Source organism: Callithrix jacchus, chromosome 13 (assembly GCF_049354715.1).
Source record: "Callithrix jacchus isolate 240 chromosome 13, calJac240_pri, whole genome shotgun sequence".
Classification (NCBI taxonomy): Eukaryota; Metazoa; Chordata; class Mammalia; order Primates; family Cebidae; genus Callithrix; species Callithrix jacchus.
Genome location: NC_133514.1, coordinates 121048330 through 121055963, shown reverse-complemented (window position 1 = coordinate 121055963; position 7634 = coordinate 121048330).

The following is a 7634-nucleotide window of genomic DNA, read 5'->3' as shown; positions in this document are numbered from 1 at the left end:
AGAGAGAGAGAGAGACTGAGAGAGAGAGACTGGGAGAGAGAGACTGAGAGAGAGAGACAGACAGAGAGAGAGAGACTGAGAGAGAGAGACTGGGAGAGAGAGAGACTGAGAGAGAGAGACTGGGAGAGAGAGACTGAGAGAGAGAGACAGAGAGAGAGAGAGAGACTGAGAGAGAGAGACTGAGAGAGAGAGAGACTGAGAGAGAGAGACTGGGAGAGAGAGACTGAGAGAGAGAGACAGAGAGAGAGAGAGAGACTGAGAGAGAGAGACAGAGAGAGAGAGAGACTGAGAGAGAGAGACTGGGAGAGAGAGAGACTGAGAGACAGAGAGAGACTGGGAGAGAGAGACTGAGAGAGAGACAGAGAGAGAGACAGAGAGAGACTGGGAGAGAGAGACAGAGAGAGACTGGGAGAGAGAGAGGCTGAGAGAGAGGCTGAGAGAGATAAGAGACTGAGAGAGAGAGACAGAGAGAGAGACTGAGAGAGAGAGAGACTGAGAGAGAGAGAAGAGACTGAGAGAGAGACAGAGAGAGAGACTGAGAGAGAGACTGAGAGAAGGAGACTGAGAGAGAGAGACTGAGAGAGAGAGACTGAGAGAGAGAGAGAGACTGAGAGAGAGAAGAGACTGAGAGAGAGAGACAGAGAGAGAGACTGAGAGAGAGAGAGACTGAGAGAGAGAGAAGAGACAGAGAGAGACAGAGAGAGACTGAGAGAGACAGACTGAGAGGAGACTGAGAGAAAGAGAGACTGAGAGAGAGACTGAGAGAGAGAGAGAGACTGAGAGAGAGAGACTGAGAGAGAGAGAGAGAGACTGAGAGACAGAGAGACTGAAAGAGAGAGAGAGAGGGACTGAGAGAGAGAGAGAGACTGAGAGAGACTGAGAGTGAACAATGCTTTAGGATTCCTGCTCAGACACCGTCATCCTCCTTCACCACGGTGTGAACCCTGAAACACTTGGGGAGCTCTGATGACAAGTTTTCTGCTCACTTTGGAGGTACTAGTAGTTGAACATTGTACTTTCTCTAGGACTGTTGTTTACAGAGGTTCAGGCAGACAATTACAGCTCAAATAACAGCCTTCATTAAAAATTCCTTAAATCCGCTGGGAAGAAGGGAGACCACCTGTCAGGAATGATGGTTTCTGACCATCGCTATGTTGCTAAGAACTGATTTGTAGCTGTGGCTATTTTTGTGGAGATTTGAATCACAGCCGTGAGGTCTCTGAGGAATCTGCTATTAACAAATTATTTTCCTGGAGTGGTCTGCAAAGGACTTTTAGCCCAAGGCTTGCTTACATTTAAAGAAAGCTGTTCATCTGGCTTGCTCTGCGGAGCAGCTTGTCACTTACAGCACCCCTTCGCATTCTCTGAGCGTCACTTCCAGGCCACATCCATCATTCTAATTCACATCTTCATGGTGACAGCCACAGGGTGCTGTGGCCACGATAATCTCATGACTTCTCCCCGAAAGCGAAGAGCAAGTTTCCCATAACGGCATCGTTAAGGGGCAGAGAAGGTGCTGACGTCTTACAGCTGGCTTGGCTGAGAAACAGTTGCATCCACGTTTGAGGACAGGTTTCATCGTAGACTTTGACCGGCTTTGGAAGGTGGTCACCCGGCCCTGCAGTGGCGCTGGCCGCTTCGGTCTGTTAGAGGCGGGGCTCAGCCTCCGCATTTGGTGTTAATGTCAAGTGGCCCCTGCCATGGAACAGAAAAGTTTATCTTTATTGAGTTTACTCTACGTGTCACACAGTATCTAATAAGATTGTGGGGACAGCTCATCGTTTTCACAATAGATGAAGAAACTGAGGCACAGCAAGGCTGAGCAGTGTGTGCAGAGGTCATAGTTAGGACCTCAGGGCATCTGGTGCAGAGGCCGCAGACCTGGTCCCCAGCAGACGTGTGCCCCGTGTGTCCCTCACCTGCGGGTTGATGCCCAGACGGGGAACTGAACGCTGCATGTGGAGAGCGGGGAGGTCGAGGCTGACGTAACAGTGAGGATTTCAGCCAGGCCTTCCTGCAGACTTCTCCGGGTGGAAGTGGCTCAGAGGCACCTGGGATCAGATGCTGCTGTCATTTAGCAGGCAGGTACATTTCTAACTCCCAAGAGAAACCAGCATCATCTCTTCCTTTCAAAGACGGGATCCTTTAGGATGGTGTTTCGAATCCTCTTCCTCAGCGTCTGGGTCTCACTGACAGCGCTGAGGACCACCTCAGAGTGGGGATGCCGGGCGGGAGGGGGCACCGCACTGGGGGGACAGTCCAGGCTCTTGTACTGAAATAACTGAAAACTATGGCTTTGGAGAGAGCACTAAGTTCTCATGAACAGGCTGCCCTGGATCCTACTGAAGGAACTTGGGAAAATTGGTAAGAGGCAGTTTCCAGGAAGGGACTGCAAAAAGCTGGTCAACGGGAAGGTGTATGGCTGAGCGTGGCGCCGGGAGCGAGTCTCTGACGTCCTGCCGTGCCCCGGACTGTGAGCAGGGTCACGGCGTTGGGTGTTTCTGGGAGAGGTGCAGGCCAGAGACTGCCTGACAAGGTCATTCGTGGAACAGCCTGGACATGAGGCTAGGCCTGAGATGGCAGGTGCTGGAGAAGGAGGCCCCGACGCTTCTGCTGCAGGGGGGGCACTGGTCTTGCTGTTAGGGTGGGCAGAATCATGTCCCCAGGATGCCATGTTCTAATCCTTGACCTGTGAGTACGTCAATTCGCAGGGCCGCAGGGGGCCTGCAGGTGTGGTGGAGAATCTTGAGTGGGGGTGGGTGCCCCGGGTTGTGCAGGTGGACAAGGTGCCCCACTGCTCCTGGCAGGTGAGAGGGGAATGAGTGAGGAGAGGGCAGCATCACAGTCAATGTGGAGATGGAAGCAGAGGCCAGCAGGGTAGGGGCCGCCCGCCACGGAACGTGGGCCACCTTTGGAAGCTGGGGAAGCCAGGTGTGCCAGCATCTCCCCGAGGAGGTGCCAAGCCCTGCCGGCACCCTGATTCCAGCCCAGTGAAGCCGACTTTGGGCCTCTGATCCCCAGGCTGGAGGATGACAAGCTCTAGCTGTGCTGAGTCCTGACGTGTGAGCTGCTTTGTCACAGTGGCGGCCGAAAGTGGGTGCAGCTGCCAGGGCCGAGCAAAGCACGGCGGACACAGGGATTCCCAGAGGTGGGACCCCTTCCTTCCCGGGATTCATCCACGTGGGACCCCGAGCCGGGACTCCTCGAGGCAGGAGCAGCACTGCTTAATAGCAAGAAGGCTTCTGGCCAACTCAGTTCTCAGCTCCACTTAGGCTGTGCTCAGCGACTTTGGCAACGAGACTTGGAAACGCTGGTCATCGACTCTCCGGCCAGAGGCACCCTCCGCCTTCCCCACCGCACTGCCGCGTCTTGAAAAAGACACCACCCCACGCTCAGCCTTGCCGCTGAATCTTCTGAATATGATACAAGGCTTTGATTTTACTGTCATTGGTGAGTTGAGAACAGCAGATGCGGCGTCCAGCGGATACACAGACCGGGAGCCGCACTTCCTGAGCTCTGCTGACTGCGCGGACAGCGACCTGGACTGTGCTTTCTAAGGACAGCACTTATGTGTTATTAAAAACAAGGATTGTCTTTAATTTTGGAGATACGTAGTGGTGTAATTTTACCCATGAGGGGGTTTTCCTCAGGACCAGCGGGAGGACTTCTTGGGGTCTTGTAACGTTTGTAGCCCCTGTCGAGTTGACGGAGCATCTCAGGAGGAAAGTTAAACTGTCCTCATGCCGTCTTTTACTCTATTTGTGACAGTTTTGCCTTTGGGAATAACCGATGGTTGCAGAAGAAAGAATGATTTCAGGGACACCCCCGGTGTTTCAGCCCTGTGCAGCCTGTGGCGGGGGAGCGATCTCTTTCTCCCTGTCCACTGTGGCTCCGGGTGGTGCGTCTACACGAGTCCCGCTAAGACGCACCGAAATCCTCCCAGCCGGGGAGGCCTGGTACAGAAGCACAGGCATCGAGCTCCCCGGCTTTGGTGCCGGGCGCTATTTGATCCTGTGGAATGGGGATACGCAGTCCTGGAAGGTGGATTTGAACTTCCTTCCATTATTAAGGTTTTTCCTACGGAATCCAACCTGTGTGGTGGAAAAATAGATTCTGTTGACTGACTGGCATCTTAGATCTTTATGCCATTTGCAAAATTATTTTAAACTTTCCTTCTCTAATTGTAATCGCTTTAACCAATAATCCTTAGAACTCAGGGAGAATCAAAATACCGATGTCTATTTGCATGGCCTCTGCCTTCCTGCCCTCTCAGCCACCTTGGTGTGGGCAAGCACAGCTGTGGGTCCCTTGGAGCCTCCAGGTGCAATTCTGAGGTCAGATGACAGTCTGTTGGGCGCACACTGAGTTTGGGGCTCTGCAGGGGAGGAGTACCGAGTGTGGGGCACACGCTAAGTTTGGGGCTCTGCAGGGGAGGAGTACACGGTGTGGGGCGCACCCCAAGTTTGGGGCTCTGCAGGGGGGGGGAGTACCGGGTGTGGGGCACATGCTGAGTTTGTGGCTCTGCAGGGGAGGAGTACACGGTGTGGGGCGCACCCCAAGTTTGGGGCTCTGCAGGGGGGGGAGTACCGGGTGTGGGGCACATGCTGAGTTTGTGGCTCTGCAGGGGAGGAGTACCGGGTGTGGGGCACACACTGAGTTTGGGGCTCTGCAGGAGAGGAGTACCGGGTGTGGGGCACACACCAAGTTTGGGTCTCTGCAGGGGAGGAGTACCGGGTGTGGGGCACACACTGAGTTTGGGGCTCTGCAGGGGAGGAGTACCGGGTGTGGGGCACACACTGAGTTTGGGGCTCTGCAGGGGAGGAGTACATGGTGTGGGGCGCACCCCAAGTTTGGGGCTCTGCAGGGGAGGAGTACGGGGTGTGGGGCACACCTGAGTTCGGGGACGTATGGCATGAACGCAGCTGGGAACAAGTGGGGCCTGCGCGTGTCTCTGTGGCTGAGTCTGGGTTTGCAGCTTTCCGTTGACAGCAGCGAGGTCTGCTGAGTGAGGGGCTGGCTGCAGCAGGAGGGTCGGGCGCAGAGAGCGCTGCAGACACACCTGGGCGTTCAGGCGTTCCAGCCTTTTTCATTTCCTCTTATGTGGTCCGATTTATTAAATGTTCTGCTAATTTTCCTTTCCTTCTGGCCATCTTTCATTCTGAGCCTCCACGTTCTGTAATTTGGGGAGGAACCCCCAGCCGTGGCCTCCCCATGTACTTATTGGCACGTTTGATGCTGACATTGGGGTCTCTCTTCAGCCTCTAGAACCGAGTTCTGCTTATAGCAGCAGTCAGCAATGTTTCTGCTCTGACGCAGACCAACAAGGTGTCTTTAGGGGGTGGCTTCAGAATCCTCGTATTATGGGCATGGAAGGGGGAATCCAGCAATGGTGGGGTGGGTGCCTTATACCACGTGATCAAGCAAGGGGTGGGTGTGTGATGGGTACCGTCGGCCCATTCAACTCTCTAGTGGGGGCCTTATATTATCCTCACTTTATGGGATGTAGAAATTGAGATAACTATGAAAAAGTCATTTGCTTACAATCACACTTCCGGGAAGACAGGAGTGGGATTCTGCACCCTGTTCTGCCCTGCATGGAAGGTGGCTCCACAGTGTGGAGCCCCGCCTGGCCACAGCAGCAGAGGGGCTGTGCTTGGGCTCTGTGGGCCTGTTTGTGTGCTGTGTGGATTGTGTGCGGGTTGTGTGTGGGTTGTGTGTGTGCTGTGTGGGGACTGTGTGTGTGCTGTGTGGGGACTGTGTATGGGTTGTATGTGGCTGTGTGGGTTGTGTGTGTGCTGTGTGTGTGCTGTGTGTGTGGAGACTGGGTGTGGGTTGTGTGTGGCTATGTGGGTTTGTGTGGCTGTGTGTGCTGTGTGTGTGGGGACTGAGTGTGGACTGTGTATGGGTTGTGTGTGGCTGTGTGGGTTGTGTGTGGCTGTGTGTGCTGTGTGTGTGGGGACTGGGTGTGGGTTGTGTGTGGCTATGCGGGTTTGTGTGGCTGTGTGTGCTGTGTGTGTGGGGACTGAGTGTGGACTGTGTGTGGGTTGTGTGGGTCTTTCTCACAGTCCACGCTGACCCCGTCCTAGAGTCTCTTGCTTCTAGGACACCTGTTGATTGGGTGAATTCTTCATCAAGGATGGTGATACTGCCTTGGGTGTCAGGAAGGGCCTGGAATGTGAGCCTCTGTGTTTAAAAGGCATCTGGATGGGTCTTGTGGCCAGGGCAGCACCTCACTGGTGCTTCTCATGTACTTGAGGAAACTGGGAAATGACTGAAGCAAACACAGTTCAAGACAACGTGCTTGCCAGGACACTAAACTCTAAGCAGGATTACCAGTTTGTTAGCTCTGGTTAAGAAACAGCTCAAGCGATCCATGGTGTCCAAACCATAAGCCAGTTCTTTCTGTAGAAAGGGTTGCCGCAGCCTGGTGATGAGAAGGCTTTCTCAGGTGTGGGGGAGAATTTGTGTGTGGGTCACCTTAGGAAGCTCTCTTGCCCTCTCCATGGCACACAGACCCCAGCGCCCTTTCTTCAGTGAGCTGCTCATGTGCCTGGCTCAGGTGCAATTTCTGCAGTCCCAGCTCTTGGGAAGGGCTTGAGTCTAGCATCCTAGCCACAGGGTGAAAAGCCCTATCTTTGGGAGGAGGGAGTTTACAGATACGATTTATTTCTGACCTAACATCCTCAGAGAACAATGCTGGCCTGGCCTCGGTGCCAGAGGTGTGTGATATCTGAGCTCGGGGCCATGGCAGCCCCACCTCACTTTATGCTGACTTTCGCTCAGCTCCTCTTCTGTCCTACCTAAGGCAATTTTACTCTCTAGTGTTTATGTTGGAAGCAGATGCTGGATGTCACAGAGAAAAATCAGCCCTGAGACAAAGGATCTCTCCCCAAGGCAATCATTACTTTCTGCAGAATAGTGCCTCCTGTTAGCCATCCTGCCATGGGAGCACAGTGAAGAAAGGAAAAGCAGACATATTTATCCCTTACGCCCTTGGGGCCGTCCTTACTGCTGTGTCTGATTTCCACTGGCTGGAGCCAGACCTCACAATCCAAAACTGAACCTGATTGGCTAATAACTTAAAACTTTCTTGACTAGGGAAAGGCAATGGAGAACGAAAGGAAAAGCGGAAGTCCAAATAAGGAAGGGACAGGAAGTTGCTTGTGAAAAGACTTAGAGAAGTAATAACATAAATATCTTGGTTAAAGCACGAGGACATAGAATGTGCGCAGGACAGGGCTTAACAAAGAGTTACTAACAAAAAGGCAAGAGGGTTTGAAGAAAGTCTTCAAAAGAGACAATTATGTCTAAGGTTTACTATTATTGTCATTATTCTTTAACAAGCAGGGAAACTTTGAAGAGGAACTTTTCTGCTTCCCACAGTTCAGGATCCCCCTTGCACCCTTGGTAGGCACGAGGTGACATTATTCTCGGCTGTGGGGGCCCCAAGGCCGTCCCACAAGGCCCTGTCACAAATCACTTGCTGCTGTCTCTGCCTTTCCAGGGCTGGTAACCAGACACTGGGATGCCTTCCTTCCAGGGCAGGATTTGGCTCTGTTCCAGTTGGTCATTTTCTGGGGAGGCCCCGTCTTGAGCAGAAGCCCACAGAAGAGCCTGCTTTTCCCAGCTTATCT